Genomic DNA, 26,465 nt, shown 5'->3' with positions numbered 1-26,465 from the left:
TCCCACCTTTCTGCTTTCCCTCCTTTGCTTAGAACTGGGTTTCCATCTGAGTTTTTGATATTCATACAAGTGGTTCTCTTTTCCCTGAAGGTCTCTTTAATTTTCCTGTAGGCTGTATCTATCTTACCCCTAGTGAGATAAACCTCTACATCCTTACATTTGTCCTCTAGCCATCCCTGCTTAGCCATTTTGCACTTCCTGTCGATCTCATTTTTGAGACGTTTGTATTCCTTTTTGCCTGCTTCATTTACTGCATTTTTATATTTTCTCCTTTCATCAATTAAATTCAGTATTTCTTCTCTCACCCAAGGATTTCTACTAGCCCTCGTCTTTTTACCTACTTTGCTGCCTTCACTACTTCATCCCTCAGAGCTACCCATTCTTCTTCTACTGTATTTCTTTCCCCCATTCCTGTCAATTGTTCCCTTATGCTCTCCCTGAAACTCTGTACAACCTCTGGTTCTTTCTGTTTATCCAGGTCCCATCTCCTTAAATTCCCACCTTTTTGCAGTTTCTTCAGTTTTAATCTATAGTTCATAACCAATAGATTGTGGTCCGAATCCACATCTGCCCCTGGAAATGTCTTACAGTTTAAAACCTGGTTCCTAAATCTCTGTCTTACCATTATATAATCTATCTGATACCTTCTAGTATCTCCAGGATTCTTCCATGTATACAACCTCCTTTCATGATTCTTGAACCAAGTGTTAGCTATAATATAAATAAATATAATAAAAAATAAATAAATATAATATAAATAAATAGTAATTCTGTTGTACAAATGTCTCTTGTCAACTGGCAATGCTGAACTCAGTGAGGCAACCGTGAGATGCAAGGAGGATTAAGCTGACACTTCCCATCTACCGTTCTGGTCGATGACCTTATTGCCACGAACGTGATCGTAGCTTCCACCTTATCCTTGGATCCCTCGCGTCTGGTCATCACCCCCAGAAATAACCAACCATTCCTACAATTCACCATTCTATGAACTTCGACGCTTATTGTTACAATAGGACTATAAATGCCGAACTACTGTTACTACCTAGAGTACCATGTCATAGTAACACAATATTGTTTACAGAAGTGATTGAACTATCAGTACTCACCTTCAGTAAAACATATAAAACATTTAGCGTAAACAGCGAATTAATAAACAGTAACACAACCGTCCTGAGCTCCGTTAAAATCTGCAGTGTGACGGAACAACTTTTACGCTTCTATGTAATAAAATGTCGCTTACTATTGTTGATATGTAGAAGTGGCCATCTTAACAGACAACGTCACACTTCGTTCGCTACTTATACTGTTAGCCGTTAAACTTCTAGCACTAATTTGTGAAAAGTGGATTCTGACTGCGGACGAAGCTTCTTGCTCTGTAATAGGGAGTAGATCTTTCTATACTGTTTTACAATGAGGAGAAATCGGGCAGCGATTAATAGCGCTGATCTATTACCGGTATGAGCTTCTTGCAACGCATATCACCTATAATTTAAGTAGCAGACTATATTTCACTTCCTACAGTGTGACGTACGGTACTAATAGTTACTACACTCGACGTAATTTCCGAGATTGTTCGTCTAAGGTTACTCCGTTCCAGCTCAAGATAATTTCACTTATTAATTTATGAAAATCCAACAACAAAAAAAAAAATTATGCGCAAGCATCTGACTCGGCAGTGAACAAAGAATCAGTACTTCCACACTTTATTTGTACAGATTCATATATTGCGGTTAAGACCAGCACATCAATGTATATGCTACTTTTTATATCTTTACAAACGTAACATACGCCCTTACGATAATCACTAATTAAAATAGTCTCTGTGCGTTTACTGAACGTGGACCACACTGTCGCTATTAACACAAAAAAACTTCACAGAAAGTATTTGTAATTATCTAACAATATTGAAGTGAAGTGAATATTCAGAATGTACGCTATTCTTCAACGTGATTTGCATCTTTAAATTGTGAATCGAAAATGATTAACTTCATTTCATAAAAATTCTTCAGCTTTTTACAAATACCGGTATAAGTCCTGCGAAATCCTCGAACGCCGTACACTCCCTCTCGCCTTCCGCATCCGTTTACCTACCGCCACATGGATCCTCTACCATCTTATCAAATTCCCACCCCTCCTCACCACATCGAACATCTCCACATCTCCGCATCTCCTATCCGCAAAATAGACTCCAATAACGCCATTGTCTCGCCTCTGATGACCAACCCTGTTATGCTGCCACGCCTACACAAACACATTCCTCCAACCCTCCACCCAGACGCACTCTATATTCTATCTTAACGCAACTTCAACCAACTTGCTCTCGAAACAATGAGATCCACCCCGATATTTATCCCTCCTACCAATTTTAACCTTTCCCCACCTGCCCCACTCCACATTAGGGCTTCTGTCTCCTTTTCCTTCTCCATCCACCCCTACCCCTTTCCTCTTGGACTGCTACCTTCACCACAAACCCGTACTCTTCCTCACCATCTGTCTTTTCCACCATCTGTATTCCCACTATCCGCTTCACCTCCTACCTATTATCTCCATAGTTTACTCACCTAACAGACCCCTATCTCTATACCCACACTCCTCAACTTCTATTCATCATATTCTCTCCTTCCACAATACTCTCACCCAGTGCAGGTCCTTCAGCTGTTAAGTGAAAGTGCAGTGCTCCAGTGCTTTGTCATGGAAGAAAATCACCACATTGCATTTGTGTTTTAAACCGTATAGATTTTTCTTCCTTTTAGCTGTCTGTCATTAATCTTTTTAATTTAAAATGATAACAGTCCTCATATTCTCTTTTCTCTCATCTTTGTTAAATCATTCAGAACGCTCTCAGCTGAAGAGCGGAGTACTATATCACAGACAGCTCACCCTCCACTCATATAACAATAAAGAAAAAAATCGTGGGAGTTAGTTACCTCTGAGACTGGACGTGGTAAGTTGATGTTTGTCAAAAATGCCTTCAAGGAAACAAAAATATCGTTATCAACAACTCACTGAGTTTCAGCAAGTTCGTGTAATAGGGCTACTAGAAGCTGAATGTTTTTTCTGAGTTACTGCAGAAAGACTTGGCAGGAATGTAGCCACTGTTCAAATGCTTCAAATGGCTCTGAGCACTATGGGACTTAACTTCTGAGGTCATCAGTCCCCTAGAACTTAGAACTACTTAAACCTACTAACCTAAGGACATAACGCATATCCATGCCCGAGGCAGGATTCGACTGTAGCGTCTAGAATCCCTCGGCCACTCCGGCCGGCGCAGCCACTGTGCGTGATTGCTGACAGCGGTGATGACTGGAAGGAATGGTCGCAAGAACAACGGGCTCTGGACGGCCACATGGCACTGCCGAGAGGAAAGACAATCGTGTTCAGCATATGACTGTGGCACATTGTACTGCGTCTGCAGCAGCTATTCGAGCAGAAGTTGGCACCACAGTCACACAACGAACTGTTACAAACCAGTTACTTCAAGGACAGCTCCGAGAGAGATGCCCTGTAGAATACATCCCACAGACCCCCAAACCACGTGGAGTCATGGTCTAGGGTGCAATTCCGTATGACAACAGGGGCACTATCGTGGTTATCCCACACATCTAACTGTAAATTTGTACGTCAGTCTGGTGATTCGACCTGAACAGCATTCCATGGGCGTTTTCCAGCAGGATACCGCTCGCCAACATTCCGCTGTTGTAATCCAACTTGCTCTACAAAGTGTCGACACATTGACTTGGTTTGCTCGACCACCATATCTGTCTCCAATCGAGCACGTATGGGAAATCTTCGGAGAAGCCGCCTACAGAGGCAGCCACAAACAGCATTAACCGTTCCTATATTGATCGACCAAGTACAGTAGGTATAGAACACCATCCCACAAACTGACATCCGGCTCCTGTACGACAGAACGCTTGCCCGCCTGCATGCCTGCACTCAGCATGCTGGTGGTTAAACCAGTTATTGATGTACCAGTATTTCACATGTGCAATGGCTTTTCATGGGCTTGCATTAACCTGTTATCGTGCAACGTTTATCACTTAAATAAGTTACTTAGACAAAAGTTTTTCCAAAATTTCTTTACTCTGCAGGGTGTAAATTTTAAGTTGACAAACTAGAATAGCTCGAAAAATAAGCTTCACACGAAAAAATGTATAGAATCCAAAGTTGATTATTTCCGAGGGAGACATCTGCTGGTGCTAAAATTAGCCCGCCATTCCAGCCCACTGGGGGTGGGGCGGGAGGCAACTTTAAAATTTCAAATGAGAATCACCATGAATGATTTTTATTGCAGAATCGGATTCCACATAAAAATTACGTACATTTTGTCTTAAACATTTGTTTTTATTCTCGGTAGTTTGCGCTGTAATTCAATAAAACCATGTTCTCACTTTTGCGTGGAAAATGGTTACGGATAAATAAAAAATACTTATTTACTTCGTAAATTTTGATTTGCTAAAACTAAAACTCTCCCTCTCTCCCCAAAGGGTAGGGTTTGAAAGAGAGGAATTAGAGTTTTACAAATGATGGCCCAAATACTGTATTTTTTCCGCAGATTCGGATAAGTTTTTTTTGTTTCGTGGTCATGAGGCCACACAACTTTTAATTATCAAACAAATCATCTGACTAGCTAACTAACTAACCAAACATCCTACTTACTAACGAATGAACTCATTTTTTATTTATCCGTTACCATTTTCCACGCAAAAATGAGGACATGGATTTTCTTGAGTTACAGCGCCAACTACCAAGAATCAAAACAAATGTTTAAGACAAAATGTACGAAGGTTTTTATGTAGAATCTGATTCTGCGATAAAAAAATGGGGGTTCCCATTTGAAATTTTAAAGTTGCGGGCTAATTTTAGCACCAGTAGATGTCCCCCTCAAAAATAATCACCTTTGAATTCTACACATTTTTTCGTGTGAAGCTTGTTTTTCGAGTTATTCTGGTTTGTCAACTTAAAATTTACACTCAGTATATCAATTACTTTTTGTTGTTAGCATTTTTTCCGCCCATGTATATACCCTTTCCGCAGTCAGACTGCAGGAATTTAATCTCCAACAAATATTGGTGGCGCTTTAAAATATGTGCCGAAGTTGTCCTTTATTTTTTGATATAATTACGAAGAAACAGTACATTAGCAGATGGAACGATATATCCATATACCTGTAAATACTTCAAAAAAATAGAGGTCAACTCTTTCTCAAATTGTTCTATCTAAATCACGACGTTTTTCGTGAACGTGGCTTATAACATGTGTCACTAGTAGATAACTATGATAAAGTGAGGTACGCTCTACGACTCGATTTACGGAGTACGGATGCAATAAAATGGCAGACCCCCACCAAGTAGCTTCGCTAACATGACGTGTGTATTATACACGCACACTGAGATGACTCTCGGCTGTTGCGATTGGCTAGCTGAGTAAAACAGAACGATATAGACCATCATTGACTCTTTTCCGTTCATTGCCAACATTAACTGGCAGACAACCCTGTCTTTAGTGTCTCCACATCTACGAAGGCGGAACACATGGCGTTAATAATCACTGAAACTTCATGTATAACTGAGTTTGTTACAATCTTTTTTATTGAGATATTGGAGTCACTAAACACTGTGTTGCCTGCTAGTTTGGTAGCAACAACAAAGCATTCAAAACCGGTCAACATACGTCGATTCCCATAGAGTCAGCTACTACTATCTCACTAATAGTCCTCTAGTGTGGGTGTACAGTATTTACATTTCCTGTAAGAACCGAAGACGAAGAAATACGGCCCTTTATCCATTCATGAAAAAAAGAAGTTGAAGAATGAAGCCAAATACACTCTATTGCATATCTCCAGCAGGGGTTGGACAGAGCGACAGTAACCTGTGGACAGTAACTTGTGGAGGCCACGTGACCTGTTATCACAGTTACTGATTTCATGACCGATTTTCCACTTGTATGACTGTTGCAATGCATTTATGGGTGATTTGATAATGGATAAATAGTCTGAAAATGGTCATCAATAAATAAATGTTCCTCCTGTGCAAATTAAGACTGTTTTCACAACAGTTATTGGATACACTATTGTGTTATGAACAATGCCTCGTGAAATGCAAAATGTAAATGCAGAGATAGCCATCCGATTTGGAATGCAACAGGGCAGAGGTTTCTCACATTGCTGTTACCGAAAGCTTTCAGTGCCGACCGATTATCATTGACTCACTTCCATTGTGTTCTAATTATCACTGTAAGTCATTTTTGGCACGAACGATCCTGGAAGGACATGGTACAAACGATCCTGCAAGGATGAGACGCACTGTTGATAAGAAATACAGCTGAAACATAAATTGTACAACATAGAGCAAACCACATTGGTCTGGATATAACCAAAGGCGGAAACGAACACTTCTTTTAATACCGACGTTATAATTTAGCTATATAACGCTACAGGTATGGTCGACTTAAATTTAAATAGTGTAAATGACTTTGCAGTTAAATATATCTCATTATGTTTTAGTGGATGAACTTAAGTGTGTTAGTTAGCAATGATTAATTCCAAGCCTGGGATTCAGAGCCAAAAGAGTGAAATTAAATGTAATGTTTTACCAGCCAATAAAGCTGTACCGCCGGCCGGTTCTAGGCGCTACAGTCTGGAACCGCGCGACCGCTACGATCGCAGGTTCGAAACCTGCCTCGAGCATGGATGTGTGTGATGTTCTTAGATTACTTAGGTTTAAGTAGCTCTAAGTTCTAGGGGACTGATGACCCTAAAAGTTAAGTCCCATAGTGCTCAGAGCCGTTTGAATCATTTTTGAAAAGCTGTACCCTTACCCAAACATTCAAAAAACAGAATCAAGAAAATTGAATAAACATCATTGTCCTTCATCAAACGTGGTTCCTAAAAGTCCGTAGTATCAATGTAGTTGAATAATAAGCATACATGGACCCAGACAAACAGTCACCTTCTCGAATACAGTGAGGTGCCCAATCCATACAACTCATGTGATACTGCAGACAAAACAGTGATATACACGTGTACACAAGCTGTCAAATTTGAATACTTCGCGGGCTGCCGTTCTGGGCCAATAAGAACAAAGCACAAAACTTCTCGCAGACAGCGTATAATGGTGGTTGGTAAGTCTGATCATTCCAGAACAATATTTATTTACTACGCAAGAAATCAGAATCTGCGAAACGTGGTTAATGCGCTGTGGTAACAAGCTATATGTACAAAACTTTGCCTGTTCTTCAAGTTTGTGAATACCGTCTCAAAAACTCAGATTTACGTATGTACAATTACTAAAGAGCATTTTTCCTGATTAGTAGAAAGAAAAGAAAAGCCTGTTGATAATTCTGAAACTTCAGCTTAACATGTCTGGGGAATAGAAGAAAAGAGAAAACTGTTTTTTGTCTTGTATTGCCTGAAGCGGTTAGGCACTTGATTGTTACTATAGGTTGGTGCATAAGTTCGCAGCGTTTTTGTTTTGCATATTTCCGGTTACTATAGGTTTATGTATCGATTGTTTTTTTGGTTTACGGTTCACTGTTGGTATTTGATTTTACTTATTGTCATTTTGTTATTTGGAGACAGTGAGTGGACCTGTGGACGCTAGAAACTGGGAGTGCCAAGAGGAGAAATCGGACATTTCCGACATATCCTTCTGTTTGAGTTCGCTACAGTGACAGCAGTTGAGGCAGCCAGAAATATTTGCGCCGCGTATGGGGATAATGCGGCTAGGCAGAGCACGGCAAGAAAATGGTTTTCTCGTCAAAGCAGGATCGTTCTGGCATTAGTGACTCTCCACGTTCAGGAAGACCTTTGGGATTTGAAGAAGATGGTTTAAACGTATTAATCCACAATGATCCACCTCAGTGTACTTGAGAACTGGAAAATGTGATAAACAGTGATCGTTCCATGAGCGTGCAACATTAGCATGCAATGGAGAAGGTCCAAAAATCGGGCATATGGGTCCGCATGTTAAAGTCAACGGGTGGCCAAATGTGCATCTCTGCTTCTTCATCATCAGCTGGCTGGTGAAATTCCTATCCTGTTTCGTTACTAGTGACGAGGAATGGTGTCGTTACGCTAATATAAAAAAGAAACAAATGGTTGAGTCCAAACAAAGCGCACACCCACAAAAAGCAATGTTATGCATCTGGTGGAGAAACGACGGAGTGGTATACTATGAATTGCTTCCCCGACCGTGGTAAGACCATCACTGCCGAAGTTTATTGTCAACAACTGAGAAATCTTGCAGACTCATTGTATTCACCCGATCTTGCGCATTCAGATTTTTACCTCTACCACTCACTATCGAACAACACTGTAACAACTTCCTTTCCGGATGAAAGTGCGCTCCGAACATGGCTCGAGTTCTGCGCCTCAAAAGCACATGGTTTCTACAATCGTGGAGTTGAAAATTATCCCAGTGTTGGCTGACTTGTAAATGGTGAAGGAGAATACATATGTTGTGTGTACCTGTTGTGTTTATTAGAGTTATGGGAAAACACTAAGAAATAAAGCACCAACCCAACTGTGTATTGCGTATTAAACTGTGGATCTAGAAATGACGGAGAGGCTTCGTTCCGTCTTAGCTCTCTGTGGTTCACAATCCCACAACAGGCCACAGTAGTCCACCCGCCCTACCGACGCCCCACACCGAACCCAGCGTTAGTGTGCGGTTGGGCCCCCAGTGGACTCCCCCGCCCTCTACGGGAACATCTCATACCAGATGAGTGTAATCCCAAATGTTTGCGTGGTAGAGTAATTATGGTGTACGCGCACATGGAGACAGTGTTAGCGCATCAATCGCCGAGATAGTGTAACTGAGGCGGAATAAGGGGAACCAGCCCACATTCGCCGAGGCAGATGGAAAACCGCCTTAAAAACTATCCACAGGCTGGCCGGCACACCGGACCTCGACACTAATCCGGCGGGCGGATTCGTGCCAGGGACCGGCATGCCTTCATGCTCGTAAAGCAGCGGGTTAAACCGCGCAGCTAACCGGACAGGCACCAACCCAACAGTTTTGCGTAAAGTTATAAACTGTGGTAGCGTGGAAACGCGTTTAGCTAGGACACTGCTAATTGTGAACAACTTGCGGACTACTTCTTGGACCGCCGGCCGGAGTGGCCGAACGGTTCTAGGCGTTACAGTCCGGAACCGCGCTACCGCTACGGTCGCAGGTTCGAATCCTGCCTCGGGGGGGCATGGATGTGTGTGATGTCCTTAGCTTAGTTAGGTTTAAGTAATTCTAAGTTCTAGGGAACTGATGACCTCAGAATTTAAGTCCCATAGTGCTCAGAACCATTTGAACTACTAGGATCTAAAGCGAAAAATATTCGCTGGAATTTAAGTGAAAACTGGTATTATATTGAAAATTACAAAATGATGAAAGATGTTATCTCATATGACTCGTAAGTATCCTCGGATTTGTAGGAAATGCAAGTTAGGGAAAGGTTGTGTCGAAAGGAATACGAAACGCCTACAATATCCGGTGCCGAACGAAGCGTCGAAAAGGAAGTGAAAAAACGGCGTGAAGCGATTACGTATCTGGCACGTCGGCCATATTGAGGCCAGCGTCAGTCTAAACTTGTGATTTATCCGAACTGTAACTGCTCTTTGTAAACACTGTATTGAAAATATTGATAATTAAGTTACATATTAATACGAAACACTTGTTATGACTTTCTGATAATTTCACGAAAATTTTTTTGCACAGATCCGACCTGCGGGCATAGATATCTTTTTCTGTGATTCGAAATAAATTATTCTTACTGACTGCCTTGCAAAGGCAGAAACAACAACTGACGAGTACTAGGTCAAGCTCGCAGGATCGACTGATCGCAAAAAATACTTGAGAACTGGCCATTACTTTTATTTTACTTTTATAAGCCTTCGATCCTGAAGGTAAACAATATGTGTATTTACGAAAACGCGTCTTAGTTTGGGATGTTTCGGGTGGACGACAGCTGATTGTGGGAACCACGCCGACGACGGCGCAGTTCCCGTTAACGACAGCGTGGGTAATTTTCGACAGGTTATAAAGTCAGCGGCAGCGGCCGGGCGCTCCACCCAGAGGCGGAAGAGCGCTCTATGAGAGCAGCTGGGTACACTGCGAGAAGAGACTCAGTTTTGCCGCAGAGGTAAGTCAGCGACTACGCTACTCTTGTTTTTATTTGTTTATTTCTTTACTTTGTCTTTTCAACACCGACCTTAAGGCCAGCAATAATTATAACTGTGCAGAGCCAATGTAAATGTTTGACTTAAAGGGAGTTTGAACACCCTATCCCGACAATGTTAAATTTAGTGGCCTGGCTTCCCTGTATTTCAGGAACCACTGTAGCCATTGACAAGAAACTTTTACCGGGTGTTAAACTGTATGTTCTGAGTCTACTGAACTACAATAATTGCATTTCAGCTACTGCTTTCGCAAACACAATTTTTTTAATTGCATGGTTAAAATTTTGTGTACGTTTTTGTACGTTATCCTAAATAATTTTGACTGTAGATAATATTATGTTCTTCTTTTAGCTCAGTAGACTCAGGATATGTATGTTATTACTCCCTGAAAATTTGAATACTCTCAAGTTCTCTGATGCAGTTTGCTCCAGGATTAATTCCCATATGCTGTAGCACTATCACCCTACCAATGTTGCCATCATTAACAGCAATAACAGCATCACCGACCCCCCACTTTAATGTCTTCATTCCAACAAAAACAAATTTTTTTAAGCGAGTCCATATAAGATTATTGAACGACTCACTGGGATTTTGAGTCTGTCTTTTCAGACACTTCTTCAGTAATTCAGAATTTGCCAGGTCTCTGTAAATAGGTTTTATGATATTCATGACTGCTGCTGGGATGTAATGTTTATGGCTGTATGAACAGTTTGAGTACTGGGCATTGCAGTAATTGCACCACGAATCAGGTCCACGAGGGCAAAGGTGTGTACTAGTTTTTCATCAGTTTACAGTCGCAATGTTTCTCTCTATTCGAAAATCTACTATCATTAAACCCACGTTTCTTAAAAACACTCCGTTTTGGCGTAATACTTTACTTTTTGAGAGATTTACCAACCTATTCGTCACTTTTTCTCGGAAAAACGTTAGCAATTCGACATACAACGCGTGTTTATACTAGTGGTGGGCAGGAAATCGCGTATCTGTTAGAAATCACAGTGACTGAGAAGTCGCAGATATCACAATAACAACTTTACAGAATCTAACTGCGATTTCAGTCACAGTTAGCAGTCGCAAGTAGTATTTCACATTCAAAAACGTGAGCCATCTATTGGTCGAATTTAGCACTGCTTTCTGCGATTTCAGTGACAAGTCGCAACTAACAGGGAACCTCCCCATCGCATCCCCCTCAGATTTAGTTATAAGTTGGCACAGTGGATAGGCCTTGATAAACTGAACACAGATCAATTGAGAAAACAGGAAGAAGTTATGTGGAACTGTGAAAAAATAAGCAAAATATACAAACTGAGTAGTTCACGGGGCGCATAGGCAACATCATGGACAAAGTAAGCTCAGAAGCGTACTGGTCCCGTGGTAGCGTGAGCAGCTGCTGCACGAGAAGTCCTTGGTTCAAGTCTCCCCTCGAGTGCAAATTTTATTTTTGTATAATTATTATCTGTCCGTTCGTTCATTGACGTCTTTGTTCACTGTAATAAGTTTAGTGTCTGTGTTTTGCGACCGCATCGCAAAACCGTGCGATTAGTAGACGAAAGGACGTGCCTCTCCAATGGGAACCGAAAACATTTGATCGCAAGGTCATAGGTCAACCGATTCCTCCACAGGAAAACACATCTGATATATTCTATACGACACTGGTGACGGCATGTGCGTCACATGACAGGAATATGTTGTCGACCCACCTAAGTTGTACACTTGGCGAAGGGGTAAAAAGATTCATCTACCTTGTCCGATTTAGGTTTTCTTGTGGATGTGATAATCACTCCCAAAAAAGTGATGAAAACGTAAGAGTTTGTCACATAAACTGAACATAAAAAATTAAACTTTTCACTCGATGGAAGATTTGAACCAAGGACCTTTCGTTCCGCAGTTGCTCACGTTACCACGAGCCCACGGCGCTTCTGCGTTCCCAGTGTCCTTGATGATACTTATGTTCCGTTGAACTACTCAGTTTGTATATTTTGTTTATTTTTTCACAGTTCCACACAACTTCTTCCTGTTTTCTCAATTGATCTGTTTACAGTTTTTCAAGGCCTATCCACTGTGCCAACTTACAACTACACTCCTGGAAATGGAAAAAAGAACACATTGACACCGGTGTGTCAGACCCACCATACTTGCTCCGGACACTGCGAGACGGCTGTACAAGCAATGATCACACGCACGGCACAGCGGACACACCAGGAACCGCGGTGTTGGCCGTCGAATGGCGCTAGCTGCGCAGCATTTGTGCACCGCCGCCGTCAGTGTCAGCCAGTTTGCCGTGTCATACGGAGCTCCATCGCAGTCTTTAACACTGGTAGCATGCCGCGACAGCGTGGACGTGAACCGTATGTGCAGTTGACGGACTTTGAGCGAGGGCGTATAGTGGGCATGCGGGAGGCCGGGTGGACGTACCGCCGAATTGCTCAACACGTGGGGCGTGAGGTCTCCACAGTACATCGATGTTGTCGCCAGTGGTCGGCGGAAGGTGCACGTGCCCGTCGACCTGGGATCGGACCGCAGCGACGCACGGATGCACGCCAAGACCGTAGGATCCTACGCAGTGCCGTAGGGGACCGCACCGCCACTTCCCAGCAAATTAGGGACACTGTTGCTCCTGGGGTATCGGCGAGGACCATTCGCAACCGTCTCCATGAAGCTGGGCTACGGTCTCGCACACCGTTAGGCCGTCTTCCGCTCACGCCCCAACGTCATGCAGCCCGCCTCCAGTGGTGTCGCGACAGGCGTGAATGAAGGGACGAATGGAGACGTGTCATCTTCAGCGATGAGAGTCGCTTCTGCCTTGGTACCAATGATGGTCGTATGCGTGTTTGGCGCCGTGCAGGTGAGCGCCACAATCAGGACTGCATACGACCGAGGCACACAGGGCCAACACCCGGCATCATGGTGTGGGGAGCGATTCCTACACTGGCCGTACACCACTGGTGATCGTCGAGGGGACACTGAATAGTGCACGGTACATCCAAACTGTCATCGAACCCATCGTTCTACCATTCCTAGACCGGCAAGGGAACTTGCTGTTCCAACAGGACAATGCACGTCCGCATGTATCCCGTGCTACCCAACGTGCTCTAGAAGGTGTAAGTCAACTACCCTGGCCAGCAAGATCTCCGGATCTGTCCCCCATTGAGCATGTTTGGGACTGGATGAAGCGTTGTCTCACGCGGTCTGCACGTCCAGCACGAACGCTGGTCCAACTGAGGCGCCAGGTGGAAATGGCATGGCAAGCCGTTCCACAGGACTACATCCAGCATCTCTACGATCGTCTCCATGGGAGAATAGCAGCCTGCATTGCTGCGAAAGGTGGATATACACTGTACTAGTGCCGACATTGTGCATGCTCTGTTGCCTGTGTCTATGTGCCTGTGGTTCTGTCAGTGTGATCATGTGATGTATCTGACCCCAGGAATGTGTCAATAAAGTTTCCCCTTCCTGGGACAATGGATTCACGGTGTTCTTATTTCAATTTCCAGGAGTGTATATCTGAGGGGGGTGCGATGGGGAGGTTCCCTTGTAAGAGTCGCAAGTAGCAACTAAAAAGCGCAGTTAACATTCTTTTCCTAGTGCCATCTGTTGACCGACGTACGTACTTCGTTATGAGAGCCTTGTGCCTCACGAGATCGGTGTGCTGTGTGTGCATGTGAAGGACTTATTTCATTAGTGGTACAAGTCCATTTTTGTTCATTTTGAGATACAGAGTCGTAAAGTTAAATGAGCGCTGAAAAATCTGCAGTTGAGATACCAGAAATATTCAAGCATATGGCTTCTTGCTAGAGATGAACCTTTATTTATGTTTGTTTGGATCATTAATTTCAGAATCATTATAGACAGAAAAGTGGAGGTAATGGACTTGTACCACTATTGAAATAAGCCCTTCACATTATATGACGACATGCACATTCAGCATCAGTTATGGTTGGCCAAACACAGCTGTGACTCTGAAATTATTATATTAATAAGAAGCAACATTGCCTGTTTCTCCCGAAAATATGAAGTAACGTAACAAATGTGTTTGATTCTGCTTCCAATATGACAGTTTTGCTTAATACTCCACATGCCTACAGGACTTTGCAATGTTAACTCATAGGAACTCAGACATCTGTATAAGTGTAGTGAAATGAAAACAGTATTATTGGGTCATATGAATGCCTCACTTTTGTTCCGACACAGTTCAAGACTCGGGGTAAAAGTTTTACACCTGGTGTTCTACATGGCAACTTCACACACAAGAACTTTTTGCCGACACTACTACCACCTACATAAGTAAGCTTTTCCTGTGTTACTTTCAAGTAATGCATTTAACCTATTCCTAATTTAAATGGAAAATCTGTACTTCCCACTTTCATATCAACAGCCTCAAAATGCATATTGTAGACTTTGGGATATGTTACAGGTCAGTGTCACACCATGATTGTGGAGACGGGGAGGGGGGGGGGGGCGGCATGTCACTCTCCAACTAGTGTTTACCAGTAAATAAGTGGCGAAAAATTACGGGTATAGGACGGCTTAAACATGTGGAAAATGAGATTTTCATTATTCACTCACTGTATTTAACATTTATTATTCCTTAAAATCGCACAACAACTTCAATAAAACACAGTTTAATCACTCATCTGCACACTTATTTCACAATTATGTCACTTTTAAACTGTAAAATCTTCTAAGAGCTGTCTTGAATCTTCACGAGTCTCTCTCAACAGCCTTGATGTGGATAGATACGTACAACAACCAGTAATCAGAGTCAGAACTGTGTCTGCAAAATCACAAGGATTATTAAACAATTTTTGCTGTCACTAATTACAAGTAATATAATTGACAGAGTAGATTGCTAAAATTTGCTCTAATGAAAGCCACTCAATGGGGTATATTTCACATTTGCAAGAACGATCTCACTGAAATAATTAAGTCCATCGAAACACTTAGAAACTAACCTCTCGTCTGACGAAAACGGTCTAAAGACGCAGTGGCAATTTCTCCAGATCTGTTGACAATGATATTTTGAGTTATCACTTTACTGAGTGACTAAAATGTAGTTCGCATACCTGTGAACATAAAAATATGGTAGAATTCATTTTATAAACACGAACTATTACGCTACTGTATGGCTACTTACATATTAATTACACTATTAATATTTTCACAGTTGTTTCTTCAATACAAAATTAAAGCCAACGGAAGAACAAACGTAAAACATACTTACCAAAGATAGGTTTGTTGGGATGCAATTTTCTGTGTGGACAGATGTAACTTTTTCATACGGTGGTAAGTCGCAGAAATCGCAGGAGTCACAGTAATCGCAGAAGTAGCAGTAATCGCAGAAGTAGCAGTAACCGCAGAAGTAGCAGTAACCGCAGAAGTAGCAGTAACCGCAGAAGTAGCAGTAATCGCAGAAGTCGCAGAAGTCGCAGAAGTCGCAGAAGTCGCAGAAGTCGCAGAAGTCGCAGAAGTCGCAGAAATCGCGGAAGTAGCAGAAATCGCAGAAATAGCAGTGGCGGAGGGATACACGACCTAGGTTCATTAACTGCGACTCTTAACTGCGACAAATCACAGTTAAGAATAACAGATACTGAAAAGTAGCATTCACAGAAATCACTGATATCGGAAAATCGCAGTTTAGCCCATCACTAGTCTTCATCCACAGTCTTCTACATAAAAAATTAACGATTTTATTAGATGCATGTAAAAATTTTAACTTTTCAACCGGTGTAGATTATATTTAAAAAAATAAAATAAAATACTTCCCACGTGAGTTTTTAAGTGATATATACATCATTTTATTCGGAAAACTGCAAATTTTATAATGAGATAAAAATCCAGAAATGTGAAAAAAATGTCTTTTCCAACTACGGTTAGGGTAAACTGACTGAATAATATTAATAAACAGGGAAAACTTCTTACGATCACGAACAGGCTTTCGGTTTCTTAGGCCATCCTCAGACAAAGATAAAATGACGTGCTGCTTACACAGATATTATTTAAACAGAAGATACAAATAGCACAAAAATGAAGTTGCGTATAGTGTTTAATATGTAAGCATTACATTTTTGTCGCAGAGAAATATACATTAACTAAAAAAGGAAATGAAAGTTTTTGATGTGGAGAGACATTTAGTAACTTATGAAAAATAAAGTTGAATTTACGGTTTTAATCTATTATTTGCCCCTAAAGCTTAATTTAACAAAGCGAAAAAAAAATAAATCTAGTTCGGTCATTTATTACTAAGCTCGCATTCTGTGTCATACTCTTGCCGATTTCTAGTAGGATTAACTTTCGGCTTTTTTAGCAGAGTGTAAGACATCCTCTTTTCTTAACAGAACGTAAAACTACGCATGAAGATGACCCTGCTGGAAATCAACAAACATGACACAGAATGTATTAAATGTCCAAATTCAGTTTCTTTTTCCCCGCTGCAGAATTAAGTTTTAGTTCCCAATAACAGATTGAAATGGCAAATTCAACTTTATTTTTCATCATTGTTAAACGTATCTCCACATAAAATTCTTTATGTTTCATGTTTGGTAATATATCTGTTTCTGTGTTACGAAGAACTGTAATTCTTTCCTATGCAAACACTACATGTCATCATTTTTGTATCTTCTGTGTAAGTAATATTCGTGTAAGTCGCACTTCATTGTGCTTGTGTTAGCGACATCCAGTTGCCTCCTGGAGATGGCCTAAGAAGCCGCAATCCAGTTCGTGACCAAATAACTTTGCACAATATTAGGAAGTGTTTCTATTTAATTTTACTATCATCTTCTGCCAAGCACAGACGGGGAATTAAGTTAACCACAGAATAAGTGTTGCGTTATGGAAACGACAATATACTGAGGATATTATATTACACACGATTCCATTGATACAAAAGTTTGATGTGTAGTACCTTAATCAACTTAGTTCGAGTCTGCATATACAAGTTTCCAGTTAAAAAAAAAAAAAGTATGCAAAGTTACAATGGTTTCACTACAAAGCTTAAATCTATGTAATCAGGTACTTTCAAGTATTTCGCTATCAGATTGCACCTATTTACATTGAATCTGTAGAGTAAGGAGGTAATACTTGTAGCTAGTGGGAAACCCTTAGCAACTAGTTTCCTGTCCGCGTACCACTATTATATGATTCATATCGTCTATGTCAGTTTGACCCTGATCACGAATTCCAAAAATTGGAATTATTATTCGCTGTTAATGTACAGTGTAACATCCATGAACCAGTCTCATACGAGGGACGGACATCACATGACGTTTACTTACCTTCGCGTAGTCGCATCACGGTCGAGATGTCCATTTGTATGGTCGCTTGGTTTCTACCCATGTGTCGATGAGATACACACCATTCATCATTCTAGTCATGGTAAGAAGCTTTCTGATCGTATGTGTAGAGGGGTTGTTGCTAGTCCGAACTGTCCGTTTTGTTAGGAGGTTGACTATTGCGTAATGTAAAATTCCAGAAGGTCCCTTTATTCACATAAAATAGATGTCTACGTCATTTTTCCTTACTTACATGAAAGTCTCCAATACATCCGAAATACCCTGTCCTTCAATCTGCTTATCGAATTTTGGATTTTACAATTTCTACAGAAGTCTTTGGGAGCCGATGTGTATCTGTATCTGTATTCCATAATAGATGATCTCCCATATGGCCAGTAGTTCTGGTGTGTAGATGGAAGATTCAGGCGAAAATGCGATAATATGATAGATGCCATTAGAGCGGCAGAAGAAGGCGTGTCATATTCTGTCTTCTGTTTTAAAGCTATTTGTGTATGTACAAGGGTACTGTGGACAGTATAGTTCAATAACCTGCTCTAGTTGGGAACCGATATTCTTCCCGTTTCTTGTGTCGTGCGACAAGTATGATACTGAAGCTGTAATAAAGATGTCAACCTGATACTGAAAGCAAGGTACTTCGTGGCCTACAGAAATACTGGTCAGCGATTTCGCCATTTTTCGTAGCTTCTTAGTAGCAAAGGAGTACGGTTTGTGCTTTTCTTGTGAGACGGTTGTGTTAGTCTCCAGTATTTAGTCATTGCCTTTATCGAGTTATGGTCGGATATCGATCGACTCAAAAGAAATGTAGCTAACAACATCTGTCTTTCTATTTTTAGTGGTATTTCGGAAGTATCCACAAACAGTCCGTCGATGGGAGTTGATTTCTTGCTTCCAAGGATTAAGCCTATAATGGAGAACATCTAATTTCTGTGAAGTAGATTTTGGAGCGCTGCCGAATACGATGCTTCCTTAGTCGAAGACAAAGCGGGTCAAGATCTTATATAGAATCAAAAGTATAGTCGGCTCCGCTCCCCACCAGACCTAAGCAGTTGTTATTAATATATTCATACTATTTTAACATTGTTTGTTAGGTACTCAGTACAATAATTTCACGTTAGTTCTCAGCCAAAGTAGACTCCAAGTAGCATAGCATGCAACTGTATGAGAAATTTGTATCGATCATGATGTATTTATGTTGATAAGTGATTACGCATTTTTCACCATATGGACATTGCTGGCGATAGAGTAAGTCCACTGCCCACTCCCATTTGGCAGGCATCTCATGTGCATCGTTTAGCCATGAACTTTGTCACTCAAAAACATTGTGAATGGGTGGGTGTATCTACAAACGTCGTCCACGTGCTGAAGAGCTTTGGTGCTGGGACTAAATACAGTCTCTAGATTGGCGACGTACAGGGCGTACAATGATGGCTGTACCCTGTGGAAAGCTGTGTGTCATTGTAGTATACTCTACAACAGCTAAGGAAACCATACGTATTCCGTAAAATTTCATCCGGAACATGGAGAATTCCTGTTTTTTCATTAGCTCTTGTATCATGACATTATCATACGCTCTCGAAAAATCTATAAATAAAGCCGTCAAATACTCGTTACGCTTCTTCAGCGTTTGGTCCTAGGGATGTGATATGAGGTTTCACTCTGTTCCGTTCCATACTGCATGCATATACAGAGAGTTTAAAAAATGTGTCGAATACTTTGAGAGGTGGTAGTAATCACCGAAACAAGAAAAATAAGTCCAATAAACATGGGTCCAGAAAAGACATTGAAGACGTGACCCTGTAGTGTTCCCACATCGTTGATTGGCGTGGCGTAGACCAATTCCTTCAAGTTTCACCATAATCAAAAGTCTATGGGATTGAGGTCTGGGGAACGAGCAGGTCAAAGTGTGCCCCCCACCTCACCCCCTTCCCCGTTCCCCAACTAACCCAGCGGTCCTGAAATGTCTGCGTGAAATGTTCGCTCGCATTGTGACGAAAGTGTGCTGGTGCGCCATCATGCATGGACCACATTTGTATTCGTTGCAGAAATGGCACAGCTCCCAGCAAGGTAGGCAATACATTATTGAGAAAGTCCAGGTAATGCGCCCCAGTTAGCCTTTGCGGTAGCAAGTATGGCCCTATTAATCTTTCACCAAGAATGACTGCCTATACGTTGATTGAGAATCGGTGTTGATATCCTATTTCCTGAATTACTTGGGGATTCACATCTGCCCATGCGTGATGGTTATGGAAATTCACGACACCATCTCTTGTGAATCCTGCCTCGTCAACAAGTAAAATTTTCGATGTGAGCAGTGGATTTGCAACACTCATTGAGAGAACCGCCGATAGTGAGACACGCCTTCTGCTGCTGTTAATCGTCGCACTCTGTTCCCAGCAGTTTCTTCCTCCAAACGTAGTACACGCTCCTCCATGTCAGGCGTGTGGACTGTGGGGGTCGTCCAATGCGTCTTCCGAGGAGCAAGGCTACCTGCGTCCCTCAGACGCCGTAAAAGTCTGCCAAACAGCTTATCGGAACACTCTACACTATGGATATTTTTCAGTGTAGAGGGCGCGCACTCTCAGGCTACGTCCATCTGCTATACCATAGCCAAGTATCATATCCACCTTTTCACTTGTCGATAAGTAGACTTCGATTGCTAACAAGTGGTGGAGAGAGAAAATATAAATGTACTACACCATTTGTACATATAAACAGCGCAATAACAGTAAACACATAAGTGAACCCGCGTTTATAAGAAGGTGAAACACCATGATACATAATGAGGGTTGACAGTAATGTACAATAAGGCACACAAACACAACGAAAACTAACGTAGCCTACAACACGACTCGAACCACACAACTGATTACAGAATCCTAATCGTAGATAGAGGCGGGCCGTTGTGACCGAGCGGTTCTAGGCGCTTCAGTCCGGAACCGCACGACTGCTACGGTCGCAGGTTCGAATCCTGCCTCGGACATGGATGTGTATGATGTCCTTAGGTTAGTTAGGTTTAAGTAGCTCTTAAGTTCCAGGAGACTGATGACCTCAGATGTTAAGTCCCATAGTGCTCAGAGCCATTTGAACCATTTCGTAGATAGAGTGAGTAAGAAATCATAATACCGTGGCGACACATACGACGGTGATCTAGTGCAACGACTATGCTAATATCCGCAACCAAGTGTCGCGCAGCCGCTTGTATAAACATGTGTTTATCTCGGAAAGTATGCATATTCGGACCCATGTTTATTGGACTTATTTTTCTTGTTTCGGTGAGTACTGCCACCTCTCAAAGTATTCGACTTTTTTTTTCTTTTTTTTAACATGCTGTATAGGTAGCCTCATTCATACACGATCTCTCCCGCTCTGATTTTGTGAATTCCGTGTTAATGCGAAACGGAAAAGAAACGTACGCAGGTAGCTTTGTTCCAGTGTCGACTAAGACATCATACTAAAAAAATTTAAAGATAGTAACAACCAGCGCTTTTTTTCTAAAAAAAAGTTTGAGGGTACTCCGACATGGTATATAATGCAGCGAAAATTAGTTATAACAGAAGCATGGGATACAACCCGTCTGCTTTTAGCCATGACGTCATCAACATGTCGAATTACAAGAATAAATAAATAAATAAATAAATAAATAAAATGGTATCGGACTCTTCAGTTGACTATACAGCTCATATGAAGCAGGCGATACCGAGAAACATACAAGAGAAAGTGGTATCCAACACTTCACTTTACATCACCTCAAATGAAACATGCGATTTGAGCGTACGCATACCCGTTTAGTACTACTTTCGCCCACTTTTAGCGGGCGAAGGCACTACATGCTTGTCAAACTGGCTGCCAGCGATACAGTCGTCGAAAACGGTTGCCGCAGCTTAGAAATGCTTGGAACAGTCAATGACGGTTTTACCACCAAAAACTGCGTGGTATCGTTCGTATTGCAATTACCAACACGAAAAAGTGAAATAAAAAATTTACGTCCGTGAAATAAATCTTTGGCACTCTTCCAAGTTCTGAACATCTTAAAAAAATTACTTTGTCGACGAAAAAGTTTAGGGGTACGCATCCCCCAGCATTCCCCCAGAAAAACAGCACTGGTAACAACACTAAAGTCGATCAGTATAACGTTGACTATTATCGTATGATATTTAATTACAAAACATATATGTTGTGTATGAAAAAAGAGAAGACCAAGTTCATTTGCACTAAATCCGACATTCAGTAACTGAACACAAAATACGGGCAGATCAAACGAGTTCCACAAATATCTCGGAGAGATCTTAGAACCAACAGGGTTGGAAAAGGAACCACAGAAAGTTCGGTTACAAAAGCTCAAACGAGTATAAGGGAGAACGCGTGAAATCTACAACAAGAAATACAAGTCCATTCATACAAAGATCAAACATTATAATACAGTGATTAAACCTGAAGTGTTGTATGCGAGTGAAACATTGGTACTTAATAGAAAAGGCGATCTGGAGAACATCTTGAAGAAGGAAAGAAAGATCATGAGGAAAATGCTGGGACCAGATAAAACAGAAGAGGGGTACAGAATCAAATCGCGCAAAGCAACAGAATACTGTCCAACCTTGCCGCAGATATCAGGAAACGAAGGTCGAAATTCTATGGACACATTCATAGACTCCCATCTTCAAGGCTAACTGGCAAGATGTTGAAGGCTAACTCGCAAGATTTTGACATACACTGCAAAACTGACGAACATTCCATGGATAGAAGAAGTCAAATATGACATGGAAAAGCCACAGATAGGAACATCGGACATACTAGACAGGAAACTTTACCGCCACAAGTTAAATAGATGGGTAGTAAAGCCAGAGAATAAAGTCCCAAAATATCAGGGACCAAGTGGTCAGAAGAAAAGAAGAAAGCACATAGCGAAAGAATGAAAGCTATATGGGCTATTAGAAAGGCGAATCAAAAATGTAATGCGTGTTCCGACAGGGTCCATACGCACATAATAAAGAAAAGACGATACTAGATTGCCTGCTTGAATTTTGTGAATAGACGTGCTTACTTGTCTCATTCACAAAATTCAACCATAGCGACATTTCTCTACAGCTCCTTTACATGGGTAAAACTAATTTGTTCTTCAGATTCTCAAAGGTTATTTCACCATTGTTAACTCCGAAATGTTCGACGCTTTTAGTTATCTCGGTATTACAGTTACTTTAATATTTCATTATAAATTTATATGTAATAATTACGGGATTGTCGTTTTTTTGGCTGAAGTCTGAAACTTAACTTGTGCTCAGATCGTTTCGTTACCTTCGCATCCGAGAGCGGTCCCACAGGAAACTGAACAAAAATTGCAGGAAAAGCTTCAGATCTTTAGCTTTATTCTATATGAATGCTATTTGCAATACAACTTTTTAATACATGGAAATATTTAAGTTTCAACAAAAATATCAGCTCTTTTGCTGGTCAGTTATTCGCTAGTATATACAAACACAGGTATTTCCAACAGTATTGATGATTTTCTTTATATTTCTACAAATATTTTGAAAAGTTTTTGGATTTCCTTATGTTATGATACACGAGAGTCCTTTTTTACTTAGTTATAGGCTGCAATTAGAGTCCAGTTTAAGAAAACATCACATACGTTACTTTAATATTGCTTTCCGTTTTTTTGCATTCAATTCAGTGAGTGCATACACAATGACATTGATATAATGGTTTGTGTTGTTGCTGGTTGAGTGTTGGCGTTCTGGTAATTGATGTTGGTGAGACGAGCAGGCTCCCGGTCAAAGGTAGTGTGGGTTGTGGACCAGTATCGTTGTGTGCAGGTCGGGGTGTTGTCAGGTGACATCAGGTCTCAGGATACATTATGTTCTCCTACAGCAGGCCAAGCAGCTCACAAAACACGGACTGACACGAAACATTTATGTCATTACTACAGAATATTCGGTTTTTTGTCATGTTGGACGTAGAGGAAATTTCATTAGTTCATTCACAATACATACACAGATATATAATATTATACATCACAACTGTTTATTGGCACTGCCTCTTAATTTGTCGTTGTTGCTCACATAATGTGTTTCCTCGGTATCGATTACTGCCTATTTGCGCAATAAGGAATTGTCATTCTTGAGCCTAAATGATATAGATTTTCATGAGGCTCTGAATTTATAAATCGCCGCGCTTTGGGCATAGCGCGGCGACAATCACGAGTGAGAGTTGAGTATTGCCACATACCGCTGGCACAGTCTGATTCAAAAGTAACTGCACGCGGCAGGCAATACAGTTATATGTAGGAGAGACAGTTCGTCTGCGCTTTATGTCCGTCTTGCACCTTCGCAGTCGTACCATCAATGCAGATACGTAAGTGAACTGAACTGTGATTTCCACGTTTCACACTAGATTTGCCACCCATTTCAGTGCTCCGGCTTCATGTTTTTTTGACACTTCACATCGCGAGATTTCGCATTATCACTCGCCAATTGTTATAGATAACACACATTCGCTTCGCTCTGTTCTGTAGAGTCACTGTTTTTTATTATTGTGGGTGTCTTCCGTAGACAACATTTTACCTTATACCACAGCTTGTATTTTATATTGTTTAAAGTGATGTATTTTGCGTAATAGTTGCTCAGTTCTTTTATTTATGAGGTTTCTTCCTTTCTCGATTTACATGGTTTCTTCCTTTCGCGATGCTAGCCTCCCCTGTGACCGTGTCGTATGATCATGAGGTCTCGCTTTGCATGCATGTACGTGAGTGTCTATATAATGTTTCGTAATCCATACGAAATCTAAGGAAATCACTGCTTTCTTCGTGACTAGTGAAAATCGTCAGGTGTATTCAGACTAATCACGGAAGAGGAAACATTACGCAGAAAGTGAAAACAGCACGAGGCACAAACCTGCCTTGTTTAAAACCGAACTAATTCTTTGTATCATGACCCACTTTAATACTTCTTAATCTAATAAGGTCTTATAAATTTACCAATATGAAAACTGACTTATTGCTACTATTTACACAAATTTACAAAAGAGCGTAGTTCATGACATCAGTCATCTGTATGTTGCTCTAAACGAATATCATGACGTTAGTATTTATTCTTAGTAAAGTATTCCTTTACATGAATTTGTCGAATAGCTTTAAATTACACTAAGGAAGTGCTGTACACAGAAAAAATTCTTTCAAGTTCTGACTTGGTAAACCACTTACGTTTTACTACGTACTAATGGAAATTACTTTCTTTCAACATCAGTCTCTGTTTCATCTTAGTAATAGGACACATGTAAACATAAAGATGCACATATACTAAACAAACAAATAAAATTGTTTTTGAGAATAACAGCCATATTTGTCAGTGTATACATATTTCTTTACATCCTGATGAGAATATACCTTTAATGTGGTTAGACTCAAGTGGATAACTAAATTCAAAAGCGATTCCTATAATCTGGTGAGGTACTGGTATATCAGTCAGAAATAACCGGGAGAGTATCAGGAGGGTCAATTTTTCCACGCAACCACAAGTTTTGGGCATATAGATATTTGAAGAGGTAGAGTTCGTCCCTGTCTTCTGGATGTCCCTCTCTTTTTATCGATGGGCGCTGATGACCACGCTGTTTAGCGCCCGTAAACCTCAAACACACACACACTCTTTTTATCGACGATTTGACAGATTTCCACAAGCTGTTGATGTTCTGTATGTGGACAGATGGACCGACCGATAACACAAATCCAACAGAATGATTCACAAATTCATGCTGAAATCCTTCTTTCTTTGAGGTGTTGTGTGACTTAAAGCCGTCTGCTATCGGTTTCATGCCTGGCAATATAAAGTGCTTCAGAGCGACAAAGTTTCCTTTCCCTGAATGAACTTAAACTATAAAGCAGTTACGACATTCTCATTCAGTGCTGCCAAACACCAAAACACGCGTATTTTCAACTTAATTTTCAACGACCGTCCCGTTTGGTATTTCCTAGTAGCTGTATGTGATCCCTCGATTTCGACAACCTTATTTTGTCCACCGATTGGGACACTTTCCTTCGTGACTATAACGTAATAAGACTTCTCGGTAGAAATCTTAGTAAACACACACAGTGTTCATGGACAACCCAGAAGCAGTCGGTTGTAGCGTTTAGTCCTTTATCCAACAAGAAACCAATATAGTGCTCTTCTCGATGGATAACTTGGAATTATCAAACAATTTGTTCTTTCTGTAGATGTTCTCTTGCACTGCTACAATTGGAAAGGAAAATCACCATCGGCACCGTTCTTGCGAAGTTTCATGGAGTTGTGTTTATGACATCCTACATAATTCCTGCTGTCCTCATTTGGAAGCAATCCGAAGCCTCAACAATATTTGAAACAACTTTCCACACTACATAATCGAGTAATTAGATTTCACCATGCACTCGGAACTACAACGGTTTCACTCTTTGCTATTCACTATCGAAAAAAACTATGTTTCCCTAGCAACGCACTAAACATTCCCCATAATTCACGCTACCAGAGTCGCGTGGTCGACATAAATGGTTCAAATGGCTCTCAGCACTATGGGACTTAACTACTGAGGTCATCAGTCCCCTAGAACTTAGAACTACTTAAGCCTAACTAACCTAAGGACATCACACACATCCATGCCCGAGGCAGGATTCGAACCTGCGAGCGTAGCGGTCGCGCGGTTCCAGACTGTAGCGCCTAGAACCGCTCGACCACTCCGGCCGGCTTAAATAAACTTAACTAAACTTAACTGTGCAGTTACTTTAGCATGTAATTCAGATGCCTTAAGTTCAACGTTTGCGTTAAGTTGCTTCGTTTGGTTTAGAGTGACCTCTTCAAAAAATTACGAAAATTAGTAAGCCGAACAGCGTACCGTCTCGGCGGTTTGCTGAGACTCTACCGGCATCTATTCTTCTATTACGACAGAATCCTAATTTGTGACTGATGCGGCAATTATTTCGTACTCATCAATGTCCCAGTCTACATCGGTATTGTGACTCTTCAAGCTTTCCCGGCGGATGT

General features: G+C 41.2%; 1 protein-coding gene across 1 annotated transcript in view; it reads left to right on the top strand.

Moving 5' to 3' along the window:
- The first annotated feature begins 10,076 nt into the window (after positions 1-10,076).
- Positions 10,077-26,465, top strand: part of LOC126474654 (fatty acid synthase-like) — a 169,516-nt gene continuing 153,127 nt past the window's right edge. The window contains exon 1 of the mRNA XM_050102132.1: positions 10,077-10,134. The gene's annotated coding sequence lies outside the window, so the exon portion shown is untranslated. The remainder of the gene's footprint in view (positions 10,135-26,465) is intronic.

The sequence above is a fragment of the Schistocerca serialis genome, chromosome 4, assembly GCF_023864345.2.
Source record: "Schistocerca serialis cubense isolate TAMUIC-IGC-003099 chromosome 4, iqSchSeri2.2, whole genome shotgun sequence".
Lineage (NCBI taxonomy): Eukaryota > Metazoa > Arthropoda > Insecta > Orthoptera > Acrididae > Schistocerca > Schistocerca serialis.
The sequence above is the reverse complement of the archived record's forward strand: the minus strand, read 5'-3'. Positions and strand labels throughout refer to the sequence as shown.